At 39.7% G+C, this 27884-nt stretch overlaps 1 long non-coding RNA gene across 1 annotated transcript in view; it reads left to right on the top strand.

The window, feature by feature from the left end:
- Positions 1-27473, top strand: part of LOC106034424 (uncharacterized) — a 34818-nt gene extending 7345 nt beyond the window's left edge. Inside the window, exons 2-3 of the long non-coding RNA XR_001206056.3 lie at positions 17798-17876; positions 27170-27473. This is a non-coding gene — a long non-coding RNA (uncharacterized lncRNA). The remainder of the gene's footprint in view (positions 1-17797; positions 17877-27169) is intronic.
- The last annotated feature ends 411 nt before the right edge of the window (positions 27474-27884 follow it).

A 27884-nucleotide genomic window follows, 5' to 3' on the forward strand; every position in this document is an offset into this window, starting at 1 on the left:
TGGCTTAAAAGAAAAATGGAGAAAACTAGGGTCCAATTGTTGTCCCTTTGAAATGTGGAGATGAGCTTCAGGGGAGTCCATTCTACACTGTTCACCTAGGGAGATGTTCGGGATGTAGCATAAACGTGGTCTCCTGTCCTTTCTGTTTGATCTTTTCAGAGGAGAGCCATTTACAGCTGTGCTCAAACAGCAGCCTGTTTCTCTCTGTTTCTTTGAAAAACATCTTGTGTTTCACTTGCACTTTGAATGGGCAGATGGACAACTGGATCACTGAGTCCAGCCTAGTGCTGGCTGTGGAAATTCATCTGGTTTCCGATCATCAGCTCCCCTAAACAGCAGCAAAACATATTGTACTTTAGTGAAAGCATCTGTGTGCCTGGTTTATTGGTGAGCCTGGTTTATGGAGTTAGTCACACGTACCGTCATCTCCAGACACCAGCCTTTTTCTGGCTCAGACTGCTAAAGAGAGGCATAAAGAGTTTGGCTGTTACATGAAAACCTGTCAGTAAGAAGTTTCAGCCCAGAGCCCATCGGCTGGGAGTGCAGTAAGTGAGCTACAAGCCCAGCTTTACAAGTGGAGAGCGCTGCTTTCTCCTGCTTGGGCACCGGCGCACAGAAGCTGCGGGACAGGCTGGCGAACACGGTGCTTTTAGCACCCAGCTCTCTGCAGGAGGGTGTTGCAGTTGTCCGTAAGTTGCCACAATAGAAAGCATGTGCACAAAGCCTGTAAACTTAGCACTAGAAGAAAAAATTGAAGCTGTTAAGGCAGAAAATCTGCTTTAGCCAAACTGAAATCCTTTACTGCACTCCCAGCATCTGTCTCTCCCTAGCACAGGGAGAGAGCGTGGTATAATTGTCTACCACTAGTCATTGAAAGACTATCTCAGCATTGAAGCAGGCTGATAATTTTCTTTTTCAGATAAATATAAATTTTTCTGCCAAAGTAAGACTTTTACTCATCATTCATGAATTTACAGTATCTTAGCAAAGGGACAGAATGTACTGCAGTGGCTGACAAGCAAATAGTTTCATAAATAACCCTCTTGACACATGTGAGATGTTAACATTTTTTGAGGTTTAGGTAGGGCTTGGGGCAGAAGAAAATTTATTTGCTTGTTTCAGTTTTAAGGCAACTGGGTCTTTTATTTTACCTCTCACCAATGGGTAGAAGTATCTCTGTTGGAAAGAGTCTTCTGTTCTTTCCAAGCAAGCATACCACAATGACTGACATTTGGCTACAGGTGAGAGTTTCCAAAAAAAAAAAAAAGTATTATTTAATTTCAGCTAGACTGAAATTTCAGCTAAACATTTAATTTGATTGATAATGTCATGTGATTACAAAACAGGGAATATACATTGAGTTGTAAATAAGATTTGCAGTTCTTCAGTATCTTTGTGCCGTAAATCTATATATCCAGTATATGAACAGAGATATATAGTTCATGAAGCAGAATAAGAATCCTCTTCAACAGAAAAAAAGTGAGTCAGTCCCTGTTGTAAAATGTTTACAGTCTAAGGCATGGAGACAGAACAATTTTTTCTAGTAGAAGACCTGGTGTGAACTGTCAAGGCAATGCTTGTAAGCAAAGACCAATAGAACTGAAGCAGTCCCCTTGGTCAGACAAGAAACTAAAGGTTATTCCAGAGGCTTTTTAGTTTTGTTTTTAAATAAGCAAGAGAAAAGAGTTGAAAGGAGGGGATGATGGCAGCGTGACAAGGAAAAATAGACTAGAAGAACAGAGTGCTCACTCAAATTTAGACAATTTTTTTTTTTTTGGGGGGGGGGTCAAAACTAGCTTTCATCAGAAAATTATCTGCTTTTAAAGCAGTTTTTCAATGACAAAAAAAAAAAAAATCAAGATTTTCTTTTGTGAATATCCAGGAATATCACTTCCCTTGAGGGCCAATTTTTAACTTGTCTGTGCTAAAGCTTCAACAGACTTTCAAGGGCTTACCTTTTTTATTTAACAGTCAGGTGAGACTTAGAGGCCATTCCAATCACTTGCCATTGCACAGAAGTGCCTGTCAGTTAACTTTGTTTTTCTTCAGGCCAGTAACTGTTTCTTCCACTGAATGCATAATGACTATGATTCAAAGAAACAGTGTTGATATGTCCAGCGGTGCCAGGACAAATCTCACCTATTTGGTAGTTTAATATGAAAGATCTGAACAATCATTGAATATCTGGTGCCCACAAGGTACATAAATTTAGCAAATATGTTGAAGGAATTGGTGCCTCTGTACCGATGATGGGTACACAAAGATAAATGCTCTCCACAGCCAGATTTCCCTTTTTCTCTGTGTCTGGCTGAAGATGTTATTCTGCCCTTGTTTTTGTGCACTTCTGACTTTATCAGCCTTCATGACTGTCTCCAGTGACACTTTACACCTCTTTTTTTCCTTTTCTTTGCTTTTGTTTTTTGTTTGTTTGGGTGGGGGAGAATCTGATTTTATTTTTTGGCATGTGCTGGTTTTGATCCTCTGCTAGGTTTATCTATTGTTTACGTTTTTGGCTTTTAAGAAGCTGTTGTTTTCTCCTCAGCTATTTTTAGAATGTCTGTTGTAGTCTGATTAAAAAGAAATAATTCATGTCCCTGTATTAGGAGCTTTCTCAGGTCCTTTTAAGACAGAATAGAGCATATCAACAATTTCTGAATGACCATGTGATCATCCCAGGAGAACTGGAATAGAACAAAATGTCTTAGTGAAATGAATTTTTTGGAATTTAATCATCAGCTGCGTACTGTAGATCTGCAAGGGTGCATGTTCTTCTAAGCTACCAAAGTTAATTGCACTAATAAGAGCAACTCTGCTTCCAGCTACAGGAACCAGCTCAGTTGACAGTGGCTGTTTGGCCCGTTGTACTGATGTTTTTACCAGAGGGAACGCTCATCGAAAGGCAAAGCATAGTTCAGGGGTTGTGTACTGAACAATATAAATAAGGAACGGGAAATGAAATTACAAGTTCAAAAATATAACAAACCAGGAATCAGGGAGACAAAGAAATTAAAATATTTTTTGCCTCTGTACATATTGTCTATTAAGAATCCAGATTTATTTAAATTATTTATTCTAGGAACATGTTATATTTATTAAACATCTGCAACCTTGTTCAGGAAACACAAGCAACCATTGACTGTTTAAAGCTAAACCCAGGCAGTTCAGTGATTACTAGGAGTAAGAAAACCTTTATCCTGCCATGCGGTGTGCACGGTGGGGTACATGTGGGCACAGGGACAGGCATAGTTATTCCGTCAGTGCTACTGCAATGAGAAATCCCCCTCAACTCAGCTCAAACAAAGGGTAAAGTGAAATTGGCTCCTTCCATCCATGCATGCTGATGCAAGTAATCACGGTCTTTCTTCCCTGGGGCTACAGTCAGGCATGAACTGCAGTCAAATTGGGAACACCTGGAGTTTTTACACCAAACTCCGCTGTTCCCTGTGCGCTGTCCATGCGGGTCTATAATGAAGGGGATTTTCCCTGCTGGTTGCCCTGTCTGCAGGGGAAAGCTCTGCAGGAGACCGTGGTCAGTGCCCGTGCTCGTGCCTCTTCTTTGGTGCATGTGGGCAGAGCCCCGCGGCCCTGCGGCTCCCCACGGCTGGGCAGCAGCAGCAGCTCCTCGTTCAGCAGCCTCGGGCAGGGGGCAGCACACTTGACCTGTCCTGTCTCGTTTTCTCCCAAAACAGAAGTAATGGCTTCAGTCGTTGGAAGCTGTCTCGTGTTTGCATCTCTGTAAGCATCCCGAGATGTGGTGTGTGGAAGTAACCGTGGCTTTGGGACTGGTAGCTATATTTATGAAGCAATTTGTAAAAGGCTGCAGTGTTCATGATGTTGTAGAGAGCCACCTTGTTGCAACTTGTTTCTGAGCCAACTTGTACTAAGAACATATGGAAGTAAGGACATGTGGAGGTGCATGTGAGCTAAAGATGTGCTATAGTGCTTGTGGGACTGGGAAGAGTCCCCCTCTGCCCACCCTGCTGCTAACAGCCCTTTCCTACACATCTGGTATTGCAGATACTGAGTGCAGTGGACCTTTGGTCTCGCCCACGCTGGTATTCCTTCTGGAGAAGTCAGCTGTAGTGCTGTTACAGACCTGTTTTGTAGTCCTGGACAGCATCCCAGTGCAGAGTGAGTGAGAAGGACTAACAGGGCAGGTGGAGGAGGAGTAAGGACCTGCAAGGGGAGACTGAGGCATGTTGGCAGAGCCGCTCTGAGGTAAGGCCAGAGAGCATGAGGGGCCTGGTGGAGAAGTGTGTGCGTGCGGGTGCTGGCCCGCTCCCTTCAGTGCTCTCAAGTACAGAGAAGCAAATTCTAAGAAAAAAAAGGAACGAAACAAGAACTCTTCTTGAGTCACTCTAACTGAGCATGATTGACAAAACGTGCATGAAATCATACTATTCCTTCAGATAAATTCTTAAGTTTCCACGTTTATATTTAAAGTCATGAGGTCACCAGTTATAGGCAGTTCCAAGAACACATAACATATTTTCCAATCTGAATACCTTTTTTGGTATTGCCCTTCTAAAACCTTGACAACTGGAATAACAACGTCATTCGAACTGAGTGACAGCTGGACATAGGGAAGAAGGGAGGGTGCGTTAGAGTGGAGGCCTGTTAGAACTGAGTGGAATACTTTGCTGTCATTGACGTAGAGCAGGGAGATGATACACTTCTGCAGATGAAAAAAAACTTTACAAAAACTGTCCTGAGCCTGTCTACTTGTATGTCCCACCTCCTGAAATGCAGAAAAAAGTTCTGTTTAACACCAACATAAATGGGCTTCCTGAAGTGATGCAAATTACTTTGAAACTGCTGAGTGCTGTTATGCCACACTGTACAGAAGACCTTCACCAACCCTTCCCGACAGCTTATTGTTTTACATTTCAGCAAACATGTCTTGTCTTGGATTACCAAGTGCCTCATAAATGTAGTTAATATACAAAGGGTCACATTTTGCTTTTGGATGAGTACTGGAGTTACAGTTTCATTAAGAACCAGAGGACAGCAAGTAGTGTGCTTTTTGCACATTTAGATGGGCACACATTTTGCTTTTGGTAAATTCTAGGGAGCTAAGAAAGAAATTGCCAGTGATAAAGATCAAGAACCAAAGCCCTACTGTTCACATACTATTAATAATAATAATAATTTCTTTCACAAGTTCATATATGAATCATAACAGCTTCCATAAGTGCCCTGTAGTAACAGGATAAAATATCTTCCTGTTGGCAAGCTGACTACTCACATTTGAGTTCAGTATACCCTTGTAAATTTACTTCTCTGTCTATGCCTGCATTCTGAAATGGTCATAACTCCTTACCCCTATCTCTATGGATGCATTTTTCCTAGCATGCTAAAATGGCCCAGAAGAGAACTAGTGTTCTAATCTGAGACAGCTTGTCTTGCCTGCTCATTGTCTTCCGGGACCTCCATCAGGACTGTGCTGGCTGGGTCCTTTAGTGAAAGATACCTGAAGGAGGGGAATATCTGGTGAACATGTAGTAGGACATAAATGGATTAAGTGTTATTGCTCCTATAAGTGCAAAGGAATCTCCTTATCAGTTTTCAGTTGCAGTACATAATTCAACTCAGTATCTGTGGAAGTGCAGTGATTTCAATTACAGCATGAAGTGATGTACTGCACTCAAACTACTGTCTTGCATGCAATGGATAGGATTTATACTTCTCATATTTAAAATGCTTTTGTGTGTGTGTATGTGTGTGTGTGAGAAATTGACACTGCCATAAAAATAACGTTTTGTTTTGGAGTGATGAGCAAAGAGTGGAACTGAACTCGGAGTGACCTCTGAATGTGGCTGGTCACCCCCATGCTGCACCGAGAGGCTTTTCCTTGGGAACAGCCACACTCAGAAATCTCACTGGGTTGAGAGTCACCCCATCCTGACTTGCAGGAGTGGAGGTGTCCTTTACAGTGCATCTCCTCATTGTTGTAGAGGGTGCCCAGACAATGAACTAATTGTATAGCTTGAGATAACCAACGTTAAATTGATAAACCTGACTTCCGAAGTATAAAGCTGTAGGCTTATTTTAAACCATGCCTGTTTTCTGTTGTTGATCAGTCATGTCGCAGCAGCAACCCTTAAATTTCAAAATAATAATTTAATTTATAGGAAAGTCTGTATTACAGCCATATTTAGCTGTATCTTAGGGGAGAAATAGTAAATAAATCAATGATTAGCTAAGACAGTTTAATTAAGGCAGTAGATACTAAAATCTGCTGTTATAACCTGCAACTTGATGAACAGCTCCTGGGCATGGCCAAGATGCGCTGCATGATGCAAAGTGATGCGTGTCTTAGGTGCTCTGTGGGAATTACTGGGATCAAATGAATTTAGCCAGTGTCTTCAAGTCTGCTCCCAATGTGTCAAAGCAGGCTGGTTTGGTGTAACTTAAAAGCCATAGTTAACCTCCTTGAACTTCTGGGATTTCAGAAATGTGTGATTAACAGTGAAGCAGGCCAGAGCAGTATTTTTTCATGTCATTCAGATGCATCTTAGTAGGTTTTGACTTACCACTGGGGTTTATGGTTCGGAGTCCCTGATAAGAAAGGCTCCGTGTACTGATAGTGCTCGATGTAATTCCATCTCTAGCTGTGTTTAAGCACAAAGTTCAGTGATATAGGAATGGTGGTTATGTCCAAGGGAGCTGATGTAATCAAATTCAACAAAGCAGGTTCAGATTTGGAAACTGCTAGATTCCCAGCCAGTGCAGTGTCCACAAAGCGGAGAGAAACTTCTAGACATATTTATGCACAGTGTTGAACTTTTTTCTCAAATGCATGTAAAAAATTACGTATCCAGCACCAAAAGCCAGTCCTGAAATTTTGATGTGAATTATTACTCATTTTTTTCAGGATAATTCCAGAAAGGATAATTTATATTGGTAGGTGTAAGATAATGTGAAGTATAAAAGGGGAGGAAAGATTTCTCTCCAAGGCTTCACTTGTATGGTATCAACTAACAGGCAGAAGAAGAAAGAATGATTCAGAAACTGTGGTGTACCAGACAACTGCAGAAGTCTTCTTCACACCATGAAAGATAAAATGGAAACATTTTAGAGAAAGAAAAAAGAAAACAGCACAGGGTTTTTATTTTAATTTTAATTGCCTTTTTTGGAACCTTAGGTTATAAGGCTTCTTGTGTTTTCAAACCTTTCACCAGAAACATGTAGCCTAGAAACTTTCTTTTCAACACATAATTGCACAACAGGGGCCTTAAGGACATACTATGCAACTTGCAAGAAAATAACTGGATTTGGCACCATAGCCGAGGCAGACACATACATCATTATTCCAAGTAAGCACAGGGCTGGTTGTGTCAATAACATTTGGAGCCCAGCTATATTATTTTTACTTGCCTTTTAAACACTGTGGGCGCTGAGCAGAAAGGAGGTGGGATAAGGAGACAAGACAGCTGTGAAATCAGCTTTCTTAGTGATAGCCTGCTGCCAAGCTGGGAGACAGCACAGTCCCCAGCGTGAGCTATGGGATGTAGACAGGGGCTGAGCACAGGCTGCGGGGTGCCAGGACGTGGCAGAGAGAGTGCGAATATGTACATAAGGATGCTGAAAAATACCCCATGAAGTATTTGGGAAGGGAATTTGAATGTCAGTTTGGCCTAGAGTTATAAGCAATAGCCGAATGTGCCATCAGTCAATGCACCCATCTGTTCACATGGTAATGCATAACCATCCAGTTAAAGCAATTGTGCACGATAGCCACCCCAAAGTTTCATTTTCATTCCTCAGGCTTATGGACAGGTTTGTGTGGAACATAAGCGACAGTACAGATACAATAGTTATTGATGAGTAAGTGCATTTTTTGAAAATGTGAATTAATTTCTTCCCTTCCCCGTGTTATGTTTTCCTGTTTGTGGTTCTGCGGTACTAGCTTTACTCAGGGCCTAAAATAAATTATAAGGAAAAATATTCTTCTTGTACCGTGAGCCTGCCTGGAAGCAGAAATAGAAATTTACTGCAACATTGTTGCTGCACGTTCAAGGGCCAGGAGAGAGCAAAGGGACACCTGAACTACAAGGCACTTGCGGAAGACCTTGCAAATATCAAGTTTAATAATACATGAATTTAAGAGGCTGAACACAGATAAAAAATGGCAACTTTTCTGTCTTCTCTTCTTTCTCATCCTTTCAGGATAAAACAAATGCTCACTCCCAAAATCTAAGAAAACGAACATTTTCTACCATGTTATAAACTGTAAACAGACACATTATTAAAATTTCATATTGAGCAAGCATTAGATATGGGGAGTGTAACGTCATCCAAGATAGCAGAAGTTTGTGAGGGTCATGGACAAACAATTAATTCAATATTGTTTGTAATATTTTTCTACTATGTACAAGTGCAAAATTAAAAAAAAAAAACACAACATTTAAGCATAAATTTTACAGTCAGTAAAATGTAATTAGTAACTCAAACACCAGTATCTTCTGTCAAAAAGCAGCATGCTTTTGTGAAAGTATTTTATTAAATAATCCCATTGATTGAAAAACAAAACAAAACAAATAGGTAAAAATAAATAATAATTAAAACAAAGAAACAAACAACAAAAAAAACAATGAAAAGGTTCTGAAGGGTTCTGTTCACAGTTGCTTTTTTTTTTTTTTTTTTGCTGACCCTAACTGCCCTAGAAGTTTATCTCAATGAAGTGAGCGTTAGGCTGATTTCTTTTTTTCTCTCCTAAGCTTTGAATGCACTTGGAAAAGTGTGCTAGAGTTTGTCGGGGACTTGCTTGTCCTCGGGCCTGATGTGCACGGCTCGGGGGCAAGGTGCAGAGCCTGTGCAGGGCTGATAGGACTTGGGGAGTCGGTGTCAATAGGGAGAACTGCTTATTCAAAATGAGCTCTCAGGAATACTTCTGCAGTTAGTTTAAATGTTATTTTGGGAAATAGTCCTTTCACTAAGTTCACCTGAACCATGAGATAGATGCATTTTGGAAGGATAAATCAGATATTTTCAATCTACTTGAACACTGTCATTTAAAAATTAAACGCAAAGGTTTGTGCACATCCATAGCAGGATGTATAGAAAGGGGACAATGATCAAATTAGTTCACTCCAGAAAGTGAAATTTTACAAACTGGAATTTTGAAAACCTTCGAACATCAGCTAGGGAAATAACTAGATTATATTTAATAATGGAAATAATTTGATGGCTTAATTAGAATAGAATATCCTACTGTATCTGCATGCTGTTTTATACTATGTATCGTCCAGGGCTCTGCTCTAGGAAGTTCAACTTTCTGTGGTTTTGGCACAGTTGGCAGAGTTGCCTGCAAGCACTGAACATTTTTCAAGAGCAGAATTTTAAGTACATTGGCCATTTCTGGAGAAGAGCTAGTGACTTCGGGTCATGTACACGGCTAAATTTCAGCTAAGCAGTTTAATTAAACACATAAGCTATCAAACATTTGCAGGGAATCCAGCAAATGCATTTCTACTATAAGTATTAAATACTTGTATTTATGTGTCAATGACACAATATTTTTAGGACAGATATTTAAGATGCTTGTAATGACAAATTCGATCTACATTTAAAAGACAATTCTGCATGTGAGTGCAAGAACCACAGAAACAAAGAAAACAATAAAATCTACCTTTGTCGTATACATTTCTTTCAAGACAGTGCCATCATGGGTAATTATTACATTTATTGTATCATAATACCTGGGAGTCTGAGTCAGGTTTGGAAAGCCTGGACAAATTGCGTTCTGTGACTTGTGAAATGAAATTGGATGCTGCGTATTGGAAATGTGGTGGCTGAAATACTCCTAGATACTGTCATTCCTTTCTGTTTTATAATTAATCTGCCTGACACCTGGAAAATTCCATTACTGCAGAAATACTTTGATGTGTAACTGACAGACTGAAACTCGTCCCTACAGAGTCAATAGCACGATCAGGCTTAGGCTGTGTATTTTTACAATGGACTAGTTCAACCACGAAGGCCAAGCTTCTTTTCTGTGGTAGCCTTTGATAAGTTTTAGGAGTTCAGAAAGGGCAACTCATGAGTTGAATGCACTGAGGTGATATTTAAAGGTGGCTCTTCAATATGAGACAGCATGGTGCGAGCTGTTTGAAGTGGTGTTTGCATTACGCTTTAACTGTTGAATCTGTTACCTGTTAAATATCCAGTGCAAGCAAACAGGAATGCTGCTTATTCACAAAGCATCTTGAAGAGGCCTGTTCATTTGCTCATTGTTGACTGTAGGCTGAAAAATCCCATAGCATAACTTAGCATAACTTCTTCCAAGTTGATTAGTTTACATACTGAGCCGCTGAACTCTGTAAACTGAATTAACAGTAACGTACAGCAAGACAATATGGTCAGTAGCTTGATTTTGTTTTGTTTTCAGTTCAAGTGGCACAACATTCTTCTGCAGCCATAAGGGCTCCATTTTTTTTCCAGGAACTCCTTAGTTAGGCAGTGTTTTGGAAAACAGTATTGCTTCCCTTCTACTGAAAGGAAAGAGGTTGCAACATTGCATGGCAGATAATGCATGACCCATGATAACAGTCAATGCAAAAAAATATTTCTAAGAATTCTACTGGTGCTGTTTTCAATCTCTACCATTTAGTGAAAGTAAGAAACTTTCTGGAAGGTAGTGCCTTAGGGTCACAGAAGAGAGAAATGTTCTTAAAAGACATTACTAGGAATTGCCCTGCAATTGTGTCCTGCTGGAACCCTTGGGTCTCCATCTGCTCCTGGCCCTGGCTGCTCAGAGAAAGACTTGCTGGACTGGCTGCACTGCAGAGCACAAACTAGCCTCTGCTTCAGTCCCATAACTCAGAAGAGAAATGTGTCCTTCACAAGCTGTAAGTGCCCCAGATGTTATTTCAAATACGGAAAAGCTTCCTCTTCCTCGCTTGCTACCTGTTTTTATCTTATACCATAACTACTAATATTAAGTGAAATACCATTGATACAGAGGTATAGCACAGGACATGTGGTAGAACTTAAACACACAGACGTTTCTGAGTAGCCAAGTAACTAAGTAATGTACCATCCTGTACATCAGAAGCGAGGACATTTATTAGCAAGCTTTTCTCATTGCCTGCCCACCACAGATTGTGTTCAATTTACATTTCACAATCTTTCAGAAAACCTGATAAGGATGATGATGACGACAATTTTTAAACCTTTGCAGTGTTTCCTTTACAACTGCAAATACTGGCAAGTGCATGGACCCTTCAATGCAGACCTGATGGCACCACGGAAACTACAGACCCAGGCCTTTCCTCAGAAAAGCATTAGTCAGGTTATCAGGGTCAGCATCCATTAAAAAGAAATGAAGTCAAGGTTCATCTTCAAAAGATGTCTGACAATGAATCATATTTTCATAGGCTTACAAAGGTTGTCTAGTAAATCCATAACTGTTACTTGCTATATTTGGTTCCTATAAGGCAGATGAAATGCAGTTTCTTGATAATGCATGAATTCTGCTTTGCTGCTCAGTAGGTTTTGATTCCATCCTCACACTTCCTGATTTTTGACTTGTTCAAACACATCAGCTCTGCCTGCTAAATCTGCCTGTGCCACTTTGTCCTGGTGAGCAAACCAGCAGTTCAAAGCCATTTCTCTGTAGCCAGCGTTTCTTCTCATGTGGTGGTCCTTTTTGCTGTCTGATCCTGAGCAAACGCAGGGTAGGATTTTGTCCAGAGAACAGTCCACTTAGATTCTTGGAGCAAACTTGACTTCCTTAAGCTTAAGTTTTCTAAAGAGAAAAGGAGGATCCAATTCCCCCTGCAATTCTTCAGCATCCTGTCCTTGCTCTTCCACTGTGCTTGCCTTCAGGCCCTTTCATTGGAAAGGCGTAGAAAGTGCTCTTCTGCAAAGTGGTGTAAAAGCTGCATATGCACAACTAAGGTAAAGGAAAGAAAGTAAAAATTATATCTAATTTTGCTTAGGGATCAGTCCCGGGGAAAAGAAATGAGGAAATAGCAGACATTGCATTCACAGCTGATATGAGTCTTTAATGGATTTTCTCCCGGGAATTTTTCAATTACATTTCAATTCATACACGCTTCTAGCATCTGCAGCATCCCATGGCAAGGAATTCCAGCTCACAATAGGGACAGTTATAAGGACAGTTATTTTGAATCTGCTCTCTGCTAATTTTTGCTAGATGCTTCCTCATAACTGTTTTGGAAGATTCAATGCCTGGGCATTCCTGCTTTGCTCCCCCCATGCCACTTGTGGTGACCAGCTCTTTGTAGCACATTCCTTGAGCTTTTCCAGAGTGGGGGCTCCTTGTCTGTGTAAATATTCCTTCTGCAGCAGCAGATCCATGACTTTCAGCAGCAGCTGTCTTGCCAAAGGGGCAAGAGGGGGATTGCTGAAGAAGACAGTCCACAACAAAATTCCAGCCAAGGGAAGGGTTTTGAGATTCTGTGCAAAAATCTTGACACCTGATTCTTCAATACATATGCTCATCAAACCTCCAGTTTAAAGTTGCATCAGTTCAGGGGCAGTGTTCTTATTTTATTTTCCAGTTTGAGAGATAACTGGCAAAAGTGACATAGTCTGTCAAAAAAAAAAAAAAAGGTCTGCTAAAGCACACAGTCCTCAAAATGGCTTAAAAAATCAATTTTGGTGGAAAATTTGCAGAAAAAAAAATCAATCCAAACGTAATGACTTCATGAAGTTAAATACTCTGAGGATTTCATATGCGAGTACCAACTGAGCCTTAGTTACAGCTATGCTCTGGTACTGTTAACAAAAATTGTTGAGGAGAAAATACTTCCGCAACTTCTTAATATTTTTATTAAACTAGAACCTAATTTAAAAATATATACAGCTTCTTTGCAAAATTAGATTGCAAATTTGTGTTTTGTAAGGCTGGAAATTTCTCTCCATTAAAATTAGTGCCACTAGGCATTTTGGCTACTGAGGTGGCTTTAGAAATTTCAGATGTCTTTTTCTAATAATAAATTTTTAGCAATATTTAGCTGAAAAATGCTTACAGTCTTATAACTAACTACAGTAATACGAATAAACTATATTAAAAAGATGCAAAAGGAAACCAGAGAAATAAAATAACACCACTGCGAAGTATTAAACATCTTGATTTCACAGCAAAGTAATAGCTCTTCCAATTCCTGATGCTTTTATAATGCTAAGTACTTTTTTCACTCTAAGTCCAGTGTACTGGGTATTTAAATTTTATAGTGTCAATAAAATATTTTAAAATTTGCTTTATTTTCATTCTGCCATGGCACAATCTCAGCACATTGTCTGGTGCTCAAACACTGGTGGATAAGTGGGTTCTTTGCTCCTAAAGCAAGATCATTTACAATTAAAATAAATTGAAGAGCTAAGGCAAAAAAGAGTTAAACATTTTGGGATCATGTGGGTTTGTCTTTTTTTTTTTCTTCACAATGATGTTTTCATACAAATCAGTGCTGGAGCAGTGAGGCCAGGAACTTGTGCTCCATCCTGCAGAACAGCTGGAGCCATATGCTGCCCATTGCGCTGGGTAAGCCTCGCGTTGCTGACCCAGCGGCTCACTGACAGCTTGTGAACACGCAGTATCAAATACGACTTTTAGCTCGTTAATCAGTTTCTTTCAGCACCTCTTCAGTCAGTTTTGTATCTCTAGAAAAAGTAGGCTGCCTGGCAAGCTGATTTGTCCAATGCTTTACCAACGTGCTTCAAGCATAATTCGGTGATTTATGGAACAGCCCTCTATTTAAAGTTGAGTGAGTGACCAAAATATAAAACAGAAAGCATTGCAGTGATGCAAGCAGTTGTCATGGAAACTTGCTCAGGCCAGCAACTATTATTTTCCACCATATCTTTCAAAAATCATAAATATCTGGTGTCGTGAACAGTAAATACTTGAGTGCTGCTCTTAAGAAAGCATCTGGCATTTTTCTTTGTCATGGCGAGCTTTCTGAATGTTTGGAGCTCAGTTCTCTAATGGTGGCTGGGAAGGGGTTGTTGAAGTCAGCTTGGTCTTTATGAAGCCCTAAAACTGCTTTGTTGAACGTGTCTTTTGCTGTAGTTACAGCAATTTGTAAAACTTGCAAATTGGAGCCTATGGTATATTTTCTAAGGAAAATCAGAAGTACCAATTTTTATTGGATTTATGACAAGTTAAAAAGTGTACGTGGGCTTTGAATTAAAAAGCGACAACAGAAAACTGGTATCGTGAAGACTCTGACTGTATTTATGCCTCAGTTGTCACTGTGCAGCTAAATGTTATGGAGAGTCAGAAATACGGTGTATAATTTGATATTTAGGAACTGCTTGTGCTAAACGTGCCTGTGTTCAGGTGGAGAGCCTCTTATTTACTGGCTGTTTCCAAAGGCCCTGATAAATACGGTTTTCCCAATTCCGTGCTCAAAGCACTGCCAGTGAACTTTCCCGCATAATCAAAGTGGTGACCTCCAGCACGTCTTTTACATGTTTCTAACCCACTTCAGAGTGCAGTTTCCTAGTTGGCTGTAGTATAGAAAATCCCATGACCTTGAATGGGACGCGTGATGCACTGAGGTACACCTTCTGTTCACTGGCAGTGTGAAGGGGCAGTAGGATGGATTCATGGTTCCTCTGTTTTTGAAGCTTTCTCCTTTCCTCTATCCTGCCTGGAGTCACAAACCTGTTTCTCTTAGATCCAGTGGGGTCACTAGGCAAGAGTAAGTTTGTTTTGTGCAATAGTAGCCTCACCTGAACTCAGGGCCTTGATCTAATAGAAATGTTCTGTATTTGACTATTGGGTGCTGGCACAAATTAAATCCCTGTCTAATTCTACCCATTTTCACTTCTTTAATTTCCCAACCACCCGTATACAACAATATTGACCAAAACACCCTCTTTGAATGTGCTGGCCAGCTTAGTGTGATTGCCAACACGCAGAGTCCACACTGTGCCACTGTGCCTAAGTTACAAACCAGCAATTCTCCTATCGGGAGCACAGAACAAACACAGGAAAATGATCAACAGGAGAGAAAAAGTAAAGAATAAATCAACTTTCATAAAGCCTATGCTTCCTGGCAAAGGCAGACTGCGAGAATGTTCCAGAGCACTGCCCTAAAACAACTGATGAGAGAGAGGGCACATTCTGAAGGCACAAAAGTTGCTGTGTGAACGCAAGCAGAATTACGCGTACACTGTCACCTTAATCTGGTTGTACCCTGAACTGTTGGCAAAGTTGCAGGGCAGGATACTTAAGTTTGACCACTTTCCATGAAAATGCCTTGTAAATTGAGCATTATGAAATATTTATTGTGGTTTTTATCAATTTGCACAGATCCCAAGGAAGCCTCTGTCACCTCATTATGGCCATTTCTAATAGCAAATATTTCAGAGAGCAGCTCCATTTCTTCTACCTCCTCCAGTCCCCCAGGAGCTCTTTTGTGGGTCACTGGTTGACATTGTTTTTTTTTTTTTGTTTGTTTGGTTTTTTTTGAATGTCACACAGAAAGTATGCCAGGCATGGGGTAAGAGAAATGGGTGTTTGTCACTGCTGAAGGATACATATCCCAAGCATCCTTCTGACGTATTTTTATAGATAACTGCATATGTTGCTCATTCAAAAGTTGTTTTCAGGATAAACCTGGAAACCAGGGAATGTTAATTCTTCTGAATTTAAACTGAAGCTCACTGAATCACAGTTAGGACAGCCTGTTGAGGGATGCTGCTATTTTTTTAAGCTGGTAAAAACAAAATAAACTATCCAATAAACAACTGCATGCTAGGAATTTCAAGATAGCTGATGATGTTTGTATCTTCATTACCCCTGGGATGACATCATTCAGTTAAATACAAAGCTGAGCTCATGAAAGGGAGCATAAGGAGTTTTCCATATCATCCTTTATTGTGTGCTCACATCTGGGTCAGCACTAAATTAAAAACAAGATCATCGTGTCATGGCTCTTGACAAAGGAAGCCTATTGTGCACATACTATTCTGGTTATCTAATGGAAAAGGGTTGGAGTTGATGGGTTGTTTTATTCCCCACAGCCCATACAGCTGTCTCAGGACTTCAATACCATCAGATACTACACCCAAAGGTTTGTCTTATTAATATACTCGATATGAATAATGATAGCATCATACTAAAAACAAATTAATACAATTTTGAAAAGCAGTAACCCTCATGCTTCGTGATATAAATTGTCTTGGGAAGAAGGTGGTTGTTCATTGTCAAATTTCTTGCACCTTTCTCTATAATAACATGAGAGTTTTATCAGCTCACATATTATTAAAAAATATTTTCAGAACTAAGCATTCTTCCTCACCGCTTCTTGGATTGCTCTGTCAGATAGTAAGTGTTATCTTGAAAGAAAAAACTAACTGAAGGTTTACAGTCCATGATTCATGCTCTACAGTGTGACAGAAAACTGAGATACAACTTGGCCAACGATTCCAGAACGAGTTGTGTAACTTTTGGCTCAAAGAAAATGTTTTTCCCTTCCTCACTTGCATAATAAATAAAAGATCAAGAAGTGAAGAAATGCAAATAATGTTATCGATGAGAGTAATGAGACCCCGAAACAGCTTCTGGGAGATCTGGTGTTTTCTTCGTCTTAGAGGGCTATTAATTACAGAGTGATGTCTGTCTATGGTACAGTCTTAAATTCAGCTGCAGTCTGTTGAGCTCTGTTCAGGAATTACTGGATGAGATATAATGACCTTGACTGGGCTGGGGTTTGAGTGTAGGATCTGAACAGTCTTTCCTATTTTTAACATTTCTGAAGCAATATGTGCCCAAAGGAGGTTTACATATTAACAGAATTACCACTGGAGATGTTTCTCAACCAGGGAGAGGTAACCCTTAAATGGAGGAATAAAGGTAATTGGCAGTGGAAGAGGGAGGCATCATAATGTTTTTCATTCTAAAGCAGAAAAATCTCACCCTCCTACATCCTCCCACCATATCTCTCAAGGTTAAGTATTTTCTGTAGCCCTCTGAAATGAAATGTGGCAGCTTCATCACTTTTATCAGTTGCATATAAGCTTATTATTTCTTTTCTAGTAAATATTTGGACACAGGGTCACCAGAAAACTTGACTTTGAAAAAGTTCAGTTAACAGAAGAGATACACAAATATTGCCCTAGAGGACAGCCCCCAAGAAAATAACAGGGACAGGAGCCAGAGTCTTTACATTCTTCCTGGCATGTTTGTTCACAGTCTTAATTTATTTAAACCTAATGGGATTCAGGAATGATTCCAGTACTTTTGTCTCAGTTATCTCAATCAGATAATCCTTCCACATACCTATAACCCCATTTGAAAGTGATTTTCTAATTAATTTTCTAAAATAAATGTACTTAATTTCCACACCATTTACTCCACATCCCTGTTGTCTAACCAAGTAAAAAATATAACTTGAGTTTAGATAATCTTGCCTCTCATTGTAAGTATTTCTTTTCCTGATCTTCTGAGGGAGGTTTTTTATTTGTCTTGTCTTCATAAATCTTCCCATTTGCTCTTCAGATTAACCTTGCTGGTTTTCAGCACAGGGGAGCATAAAATAACAACTCATCTGTTGTACCAGGAGCTGGAAGCACCTGCCAGTATAGAGATATTGCAGGGATCTGTCCCTTTGTTTAACATTAGCATTCAAGGACTAAGTAGACTGCATAATATGAAATGATTTGTATGCACAAGCAGAATAAGCTTTGCTTGGATTTTCTTCTGTTAAGCAGTTTTCTAATTTGCATATTAATATTACATTAATTAACAGAAGGTTACTGCCCACCAAACCTGTCATTAAGAGTTAAGTTTTCTCATCTGATAGACGTCTCCTTTTCCCAGGTCTCCTAGCACAGATACATCTGGAACACACAGCAATCTTCGGAAAGGCTGAATAAAGCTAGAGATGTTCATTACCAAGGTAAGGCACAGCTGTCAATTCAGCTTCTTACAGATGCTGCCAAGGTGTCCCAGCACTTGAGCTTCTCCCTGTCTATAATTCCACTACGGCACTGCTCCACTCTTTGAAAAGCATTGTATTTTCTCTGTTATTGAGCTGTGCGCACACGTGCAGCTCCATATAACTGGCATTTAAATTAGAACTGTTTGCCCTGGGAGGAAGGGGAATCTCCATCCTCCAAGACATTCACACCTTGAAGAGGCATAGCCCTGGGCAACACGTCCTGACTGTGAAGCCAGATCTAATGGTGAGGCTGGTCCTGCTTCAGGCTGGGGCAGGGTGGTGGGGATGGTGAGGCTGAACCAGAGATATACAGAGCAGCGATTTTCTAGCGGTGACACTCCTGTATTTGTTCTGGGCAGATGGATCTCACTGTTACGAAATGAACCGCCGTTGTTTGAAAAAGATGTATTTTCTTCTGGGTAGTCTTCTCTTTGAAACGCCTTATTTGTGTTCTGCAAGAAAGGCCTTTCCCAGCTTTTAGGGAGCCTGGATTCACTGCAAGCAATTCCATGTACTACTTTTTAGAAAGTATATTGTTGGCAGGAGATTCACAATAGCTTGTATTTACCAAATATCTGATGAACTCTGTATCTGAATGCCGAAGAGTTTTTCCCACTCTTTTCAACTTTGCACTTTCTGTGTTATTAGTTATGAGTAGACATAACATATTTACAGATGCTGTCTTCTAGGAAATTTGCAACAACAAACAGACCCCTGCTCTCCCCTGCCCTTGTCCTCAGATGCCTTAGTTCATATTAGAAATATTTCCTTTTCCCTGAAGCACATACGTTTTCCATCCACCGTTACAGCCAATGAACGAATTTCCCCCTCCCACTCTCAGAGTGGTTTTGAGTATTCGCGTTAAACAGATATAAAATGTTTTGGATAAAAGCAGAATATGTTCTGCTTTTCTTTAGATGCTCCAAATGTTTCTGCAGAAATTATGGATTAATCTGCATGCAGAGAAAGGCCAAAAATAATTTTTATGTTGGAATTAGTTGTGTATGCATGTGCATTTAATATAGAATATTATATTAAACAAACAGAGGCGCTTTACCTTAAAGTTGATGAAGGCAATATACGATCATTAAGGAAACAATTTTTTTATTTTTCATTACTTCTGAGAAGTCATTTTATTGCCAAAATTATTTCCACAACTTCTTAGATACTGCATTTTTCTTAATTTATGTTCTTAAAACTGTGATGCTTTAAATAATTTTTCTTCATTTAACATATTTTTTTTTAAATAATAATGATTCTGATCGATTATGATGCCTTTTTAATGTAAACATAAATACATCATCTAAGTCTAGCCATTTTCTAGCTATTTTCAGGAACATTTGCTGGTTAAGTAGTTAAAAATTGTTTTAAAGGACTCAGAAATGAAATAATTTTATGAATATGACAGGGACGTAGCTCATAAAACTGAGGAGTAATTAAGAGTATGGCACTGTACTTTGCTGATGTTACTGTCCCTGAAGCAACAAGAGTTGCTATGAAAAATGCTTTGGCCAGAGTCCCATCCACAATGGGATGACCAATATAAACATATACAATGTTTTTTTAAAGTATCACTATTTTTTCTACTTTTTTTTTTTTTTTTCTGCTGAAGTCTGAGGAATATTCTGAACTGAAATTCACATCTCTTAACTTTCCTATTCTGTAATTTCATGACGGGCAGTGCTGCTCTACACCTCGTTGGGTAAAAACGTCACCACTCGAAGTGTTAGCAGAAAACTTACTTTCATCTTCCAAGCTGTGAGTTGACGTAAAATGTAAACCATGTCCTTTGTTGTAGAGTAGTGTGGAAACTCTCATCTTCCTGGTCAAGGTGCTCAGCTCTTCTTGTGCACTATCCCTTGGAGTGTGACTTGTGCAGCCTCCAGAGGGAACTCTGACTGCTGCACGCTCGGGAAGGCCCCTCTGCTCCTCGGGAACCTGCTACCTCAGTTTTCTGGAGATGCCTGGTCAGTGGCTTAGTTAGTTGTGGCTTTTGGCTTCTCTTCTGCCATCTATCACGACTTCCTGGGTGGTCCAGCTCAGTGAATGCATCCGTCTGTAAAATAACCATTCGGGTAGAAACAAACTGTAATGCTTGAGAAAAGTGTGCTTTTGCATACAGATTGTTTAAAAATCAACATCTTTAGTATTTCCTACTGCCTTCCTATAATGTTTTTTTTTCCTTTTTTTTTTTTTTTTTCCTGCTGGAAGAGGGTGTTGCACCAATAAAAACTATGACAAAAGGCTTGTACTATACCCATCCCTTGTACTTTTGATGAGTTTTATGAAGATCCAGGGTCTTCAGCTGTGTTCAGAAGCAGGGCCTTACTGGGGAGAAGCTAAGAAAATATCCAGTATTTTATTGGCACTTTCCAGAGCAGCGCAAGCTCCCTCCTCACAGTGCAGGGAACTGCAGGGATACTTTATATTCAGTTCAGTGCTGCCTCCATCCCACAGCTGCTCACAATAAAAGCACTGGCTGATGCCTACCTTCTGAAGCTATGTGAGGCAAAGTTGAGGCTGAAATGCAGGACCTCCCTTTTCTCCAGCCTGATTTGTGTTGTCTGTCACCCTTTATTTTAAGATTTGGGTTTATGAAATTCAAAGGGAAGAATCAGAAATGCTGCTAGTTAAATTAAGCAATGGAACATCTTGTGTTTATTTTTAGTTGGAAAAAGTGGATTTTCTTTTCCGTATGCTGAAGTTCTGCTGTCAGAGTCCTGCTGGTAATGTGCATGTTTTTGCAAACTTTGTGAACAAGTAAATGTTGTCCATGCATAGATGGACCTTTGGCTTAGCTTCTGACCCTTTCGTGGTTATTTTTGGCAAGAAAGTTCCATAGAATAATAAGCAGCAGGACCGAAATTTAGTTTAACTGCAGATGGGATAGTGGGGAGCCATGCTTTGGTTGATAAAGCTCTCTCAGAAGGCTTTTCCCAAGGGAGGCCCTTCTTTTCTCGAGGCTGCACTTCACTGTCTGTCACCTCCTGGAAGCTGAACCCAAGAGGCAGCTCTGCTGCACCTTTGAACCTCTGTCTGTCAAAGCCAGCAGGCTCACAGCATTTCTTTTAGCCTCCTCCATGAGTGACACCTGCCAGCTACTGAAGGCAATGACATGCTGTTTTTCAGCATCCCACAACTCTGCTCGGTGCCTCTAAGCCAAAACATACATTTGCTCAGAATCACAGATGCCTCCTATCTTTATTAAACAGTTATTTCAGCCCACGATGAAGTCTGCAGTCCCAGAAGACCTGGAAAGAAGTTTTGTGAAATGTTAGATAGGAATAGCCCAGTACAGAGAAATATCTAATGCACATAGCTGATCTTTGGCCTGCTTACTTTCCTCTCTCTGGGAGAATAATATCTGAACATAAACACTGTGTGTTGGTGCTCCCTGCCCATGGCAGGGGGTGGAATTAGACGGTTTTTAAGGTCCCTTCCAACCCAAACCACTCTATGATTCTGTGACTCCTTGCCAGCTGCAAATGCCCTCCTTAAGATGAATTCATCATGAGCTTTCTGTACTACGGAAATGTTGGACATAGATGTTATGATAGAACTTGAGATATCTGTCACATACACATCAGCTCTGAGCCCTTTGCCCAAGTTATCCATACTGGGAAAGTAGCACCTTTATGGGATGATTCCTAAAGAAGTCTAAAATATTGAATGAATTGCCATTTAGGAAAGCCTATTTGTCCCCTCTGTTGCTGAAGGGGGTCTAGACAGCTAGCCAGATGTTGGTATTTGTTTGTTAGCTTTGAAGTAAGGACCAGCTGAATGGGATTTCACTGTGGAGATATGCCAGTTGTTACTGGCAGAATTAGGCACCCAATAATTTAACCTTCTTTTAAATTTGGTCTGTTACAGTCCTATAGGTCTGTTATAATCCTATAGGCTGTATATTTAAAACATCTTTTCATGTCAGAAAAAGCATTATCACATGTGGAAATGAAATGTTCATTAGCTCAGTGACTGAGAAAAAAATCCCAGTTTAGATTTTAGTGATGTATTTCCAGCATCAACAACTGTATTTAATCTCCACTGCATCTCATTTTTACAGGTTAAGTGACAGGCTAGGCTTGAGAAATAGATGCCAAGCCAGTGATTAGTTGTACTGTATTCTTCTTTTGCCCTAAAATCCTACAAAATATAGGAATTTTATCAATTTTCAAAAAAGCAACTCTTCTATTACTGCTTCTATTTAATACGATGTGTTCAAAATTTAGCTGCCAACCCACAATACTGTAAACGTCTTTGAAAACTGTGTTAGTGAAGGTACTTTTTAATACGATGACAGTTTATTTTGGTTCTCCTGTTTCTTTAATTATAACTTTTATTCAGCCCAACTTTTGATGGTAACATGATAACACCTCTGACAATATAAAGCTGATCTACATTTTTTTTTCAGTTCTTTACCATGTTATTAGTATGCAAAGCTGCCTATTTTCACTCTTTCAATACAAGACACATTTTGTAGATTAGCTAACAAGGCCTGTAGAGAATTGTAGAGAAATAGCCCTGAAGTTGCTGAGAATGTGATTAAAGGGAATTAATTCTGGATAAAATGCAGGTTTAAATCCTGAGACCTTAAGTTCTCTCCATCTTACCTGGTGCAGCAGTGTGCAAGTATCACTCATTAATGACATAGATTTGGGTTTCTGCACTATTTCCATCATTTTTATCTTGGTACTTTATTTTAATTATTATTATATTTTAATTTTATTATAAAAGGCTGATGTCCAGATCATGTTAAAGGAATGAAGGTGATAAATATTCCTCCTTGTTTATTGACATTGATGTATCTGTTTCTGATAGATTTATAGGAGAGGTGAGAGGAAGGGAAAGTGGAATAAAGCTATCCACATAAATTTTTTATGATTCTACAATAGCAAGTATATAATGAATCTTGTGAAATAATCTGTTATGTTCCCAGCCTATAACTACCCAAAGCCACAGGTTTCTGCCCACGCAAGACATTTTTGCCACTTTGAAAGTTATATAACTTCAGGTCAGGTCATGCTATTCATTAACCAGTATCCAAATCTGCAAGCAGTTCTGTGGATTTTAAAAGAGTAATGTCTGTTGTGGGGTACTACTGAAATGATAAAGAAAGGTTTCATACAGCCAACTACTTGCAATGATTTCATTGGAAAAAAATAAAAAAAAAAGAAAAAAAGTGGTGAACTTCTCTGGGTAATTTCCACTCATTGGCCATACTCTATGACAAACATTACCCAGTAATGGTGATTTTAGTGACAGATTTTGAAATTAAAGTGTTGAACCTGAACTTCAGTCTCTGTTGTAAGGAAATCATCATCCCCATTACAGGTTTCTCTGCATATGCCTATGTAAAGGACAGAAATTTTGGGACTCGAGTGGCACGGAATCATGTGCTCTTCACTTTAGCACTGAATGGCAGAGCTTTCCTTGGAGAGCATTTGTTGTGCCTGTCCCATCCCACGTGTCCTACACCCCTGATCACCAATAGCTAACCCCTAGCACACCACAGAGAGTACAGTGCTTTTCTCTGCCAGCCTCAGCTTCAATACGGATTTCCCGTCAGCAAGCCTGGAGGGTCTCCCAGGATGCTCCCTGCAAACTATGGGCTGTCAATTACTGCCCCTAGTGCTCTGAATTGCCCAGCCTGCAGGCAGCGGACCTCCAGCCAGAAACATTCATATGTCTCAAGGTTAACACCTGTGAGAGGGACATGTTTTTATCCTGTGCCTTGCAGCTGTTATTTATTCTGTATAACTAGGGATTTAGAGTGAATAATCCTTGCTGTTAGCCTAACGACACGTCATACTGGTGTGAGAGCTGGGAAAGGGGAAGAGAATAAGAAATATCCTGGGCCCTTCTTTAATTATATTCCTGCTCTTACCTGCTTTTCATCCATTAATCTCCAAGCAATTCACAAAATAGGCCGGTATTACCACTCCATTTCCACGTCTCCCAGTGGCAAAGCAGTGCTATGAGTAGATGCACTCTCTCTACGACCCAGGCAGCTACCGCGTGGCAGTATTGTGAAAAGGTCTTCTTAGTCTGCAACTTTTTTCTCAGTGTTTGGTAGTACATGCAGATTCTTGTTTGTTTGTTTGTTTTAAACTCAGATGTTCCTTTAAGTTAGAGTAAATAAAGAGCAAGGCAGTAGAGTTCCCATATAAAAAAAATAAAAGGGCGTTGTTCTATCCTTAAAACTGTTTGCTTCTCCCCTCCTTCCTCTCTCCTGAACTTAAAATATCCAGCTATAATTAAACATCCTCCTTTTAAATTAGGGAACTGTATCCACACGACTGTAGAGGGCAAGAGGTAAAGCCAGGATGGGAGAGCGTATCTTCCTCCAAGCTCTGCAGTGGGAACGACCATATTGCCTTTGCTCCAATCTCTTCAGTCAGTTTTCCACCAGGATACTGAGCTATTTGGACACATGAGCATATATGCTAAACTCATTTTAATGTATTCTGTAAAATTTACATATGTACAATTAAAGAAGTCTTCACTATTTTGGACCTTCTTTTATGCCCCATATTCACTGTCCATCTCCTTCTTGATCTTCCCTAAATCCCCTGCTCTTTTCTCTTGAGGCTGCATATGATGATAGGGTTCAGAAATCCCCCGATGTGCTGGAAGAAGCAGCAGCTGCCTTCAGCTCTCCTTGCAAGTACATGTAAAGGAGGGTCTGTACAGTGGGGCTGCTGGACTTCCAGGTCTGTGCTTCATAGCTGCCTCGCAGTGTAATAACACTCGGCCTTCAGTGCCTTCTGTCTGTGGCTGTGTTTCTGTGAGACATGAAAAAACAGCCTGTGAGATATTTACAATGTACAAATACGACTGCATCCATGCATTCCTATTCATGCAAACAAGCAAATAAATAAGATGGGTGAAAATAAACACAATAAACTATGAAAAGGTACAAAAATGTATAGAAATGTACAGAAAATTTATTTTCACTTGCTTATAAATGAGTATGCTCATGATGCTGGTGCTGCACAAGGCAAGTGATAGTTGTGCAGTTTTTGTTGTTGTTATTTTTTTTCCCAAAAAATATTTTTTCTTATAGGAAGAGGTTGACAAACGTTCTTTTGGGGCAGGCTGTGAGAAACACTCCGTAACCAATAACTTAGGCTCAGGCGAGGATCTCAGTGAAGTAGTAATTTATTCGCGATTGCAATGGCGGGCGTCCCACAAGCAGGAGCGCACCTACTGGTTCCAAAACACAGTTTATATACTTTTTGATGACAGGACCCTCCCCTGTTTCCCCACTGAGTGGGTAATCCAGGTTCACAATCTATCTGATGCTTCACAGACAATGCATGGCCTTCCATTGCCGGCCTGTTAAATTTCAAATTTCTTTTGACTTTTTTACTGTTTGAAGTGGTAATGTTTCTTCACTTATCTGAACACTGTGATTTTCACCTAATTGTTCTAAGGAGTCTGGTTGTCTGCATTTTACAAGGTTGCCTGCTAAGTTTTCTTATCACTGCAAGCATATCTCAATACTCCATTCCTTACCTTTAAACAATGTAGCTCTGCAAAAACAATATTTTTATTCCCACAAGGCTTTGAAGAATTCCAGCTCCAGGTTCTGCGGCAAGCCCAAGAGTACTGTTAATACTTGGTTCTATTGCCTTTCTTTGAGGAAGTGTCCTAATTTCAGAGCACGCAAAACCAATGTTACCACTAATAAAGTAAATAAGTACATTTATTCTTGGGGCATTCAGCCAATATAGTATAGATGTCTTAAAAGAATACAAACAGTACTCTGAAAATTAAAACCTGCTGCTATTTTTTATTAATTCTGGATTTTCTCTCTTTTCCGTGTTATCTGTACATACAAAAAGCTTGTAATTTGAAGGCAGTAACATCAATTAACGGTTTTATTGGAGTTACAAAGATATGCAATTGGAAAGGCTATAGTCCAATGATACGCAAATTAACAAGTTCCATTTCAAATTAATTCTAACTAGTAGGAAGTTGGGTAGAAGATTTATTTTTCAGCATGACAAAATCTCTAAATGCAAAATGTATACAAATCTCCCTGATGGAAGAGAAAAATGAAGAGACGCATAGATATGCTGGTGCAGAAATTAGAGTAATTGCAATGAATTCAAAAATGTTACCGTTCGTTTACAAAGTGTAGCTCAGACCAGACTTAAATGCTTTCGTCTTTGGCCATTTAACATCTGCTTCAGAGCCATTTGATGGAACTGGAGGTGGGCTGAAGTGGTAGTTCATAATATATATGCTATAATAGCAAGGTAAAATTGAAGCAGTATGTGTTTCTCTCTCTCGAGATAAGTCTTCCAAGGGGAAGGGGATTGGAAATCTTCCAGTCTTCTGTGGGGAACATACAAAGTAGTGAATAGTCTGTGAAAATAAATCTTGACACTATAACCTGTAAAAAGAAAGAGGGTTGGGGTCAGGTTCTTTCAATCAAAAGAATTCTGTGGATTCCAACAGAGGTGCGCTGGTGGCTTTCCTCTGGACAGGATTCTTCTTGTGCTCAGGTACTGGATCATGTTCCAGATTCACGTGTTTATTATTTAATTGTGATGGTGCTTATTTTCTAGGCATCCAGATTTTATAACTTAAAATATTGAGGAATGATGAAGAGAGAATCATTTTGTTATATATTTCAGTTTGTAAGACACAGCACGCTGCCAAAACACAAAGACCAAACTGAAGACATAATTCACACATCATATTTTGTAACCTGAAGGCCCCTGAATACCGCAGACTGATATGAGAAACCATATCCAAATGATGCTTCCCCTCTGGAGAACATTCCTCCATCCATACTGGAAAACTGAACGGCAGGTGCAGAAGGCCAAGTGCTCTCAGCTGGTATTCCTCAGTGACTAGATCCCCAGCAGGGCTACATATACTAGAGGTTTTCTTTACACCTTAAACACTACCTGGAAAAAATGCTTAATAAATGTTCAGGTTTCTGTTTCCCAGCTGTGTTGTGACGGGGCTGATTATAGAAAAGTGGATGGTGAGATCGATTTTTCAACTAGGAAATTTTAGGAGATAACTGAATGGATACAAAATCTTCTTAAACACCAGCAAGTATCTTAATTTCTTTGCATAATCTTTCCAGAATTACAAGGAAAAAAATTATGAAAATGCTTTTAAAGACATGATATTCTACCATAAAATTACGTAGTTTTGGGTACCTTTGGGCATATGTATTACATTTCTATAAGAAATCATAGTCCAATAATGATAATACTTAAACTGTTTTCCAGGAAGGATATGTGGTTTTAGAGCATTAATGAAGAGTGATCAAAACCCTCAGTATGCCCCACTAATAGATAAGAAAAGCAGAAGAAAAGATTGCAAAAGGTGTATCCATGGTCACCAGCTGTGATGGAGCCAGGGACAGGCTGGCTCTTCCAGCTGTGTTTTAACCAGGAGATCTTTACCTGGACATTAGGACTGGGAGACAGCAAAGTGCCCTCTGAGGCACAGACCTGGAAAAAGTGCCTGGAGTTGCCTTAAGTATTGCTTCGGTCTGCATGGCTTGGAAGACTGAACCACCAACCACCTGGGGAAAATCGGAACAAAACCAGAGAGAAAATTGCAGCTCTGCACTTTCTGCTATATAGGGATTATTTTGTTTTCTCTCCTCAAACTTGCATCAGTTGTCTGCTTTTGATTGAAAACCCATTCATCATTTCATAACTGCAATCAATGGATCTCAATATAAAGCCTTATGAGCTTAAAATGGTCCAAAATTAGTATGCGTCGTGGACAGAGGCCAATCAATCAATCAACAAAAATTAATCTGGCTTGTGAAGCGTGGCCGGCAGATCAATTTCTTGTGTGAGCTGAACCACAATATTGACTGAATTGTGGGAACAGATGATGGACCTAAAAATTCTGCGAATTAAAAGGTTTAAATTAGTACTGCAAATATTAAATCAAGGCCAGGCAGAAGAAGAGGTGATGTATTCTACTGTT

This window comes from Anser cygnoides, chromosome 14 (genome assembly GCF_040182565.1).
Source record: "Anser cygnoides isolate HZ-2024a breed goose chromosome 14, Taihu_goose_T2T_genome, whole genome shotgun sequence".
In the NCBI taxonomy this organism is placed as follows: domain Eukaryota; kingdom Metazoa; phylum Chordata; class Aves; order Anseriformes; family Anatidae; genus Anser; species Anser cygnoides.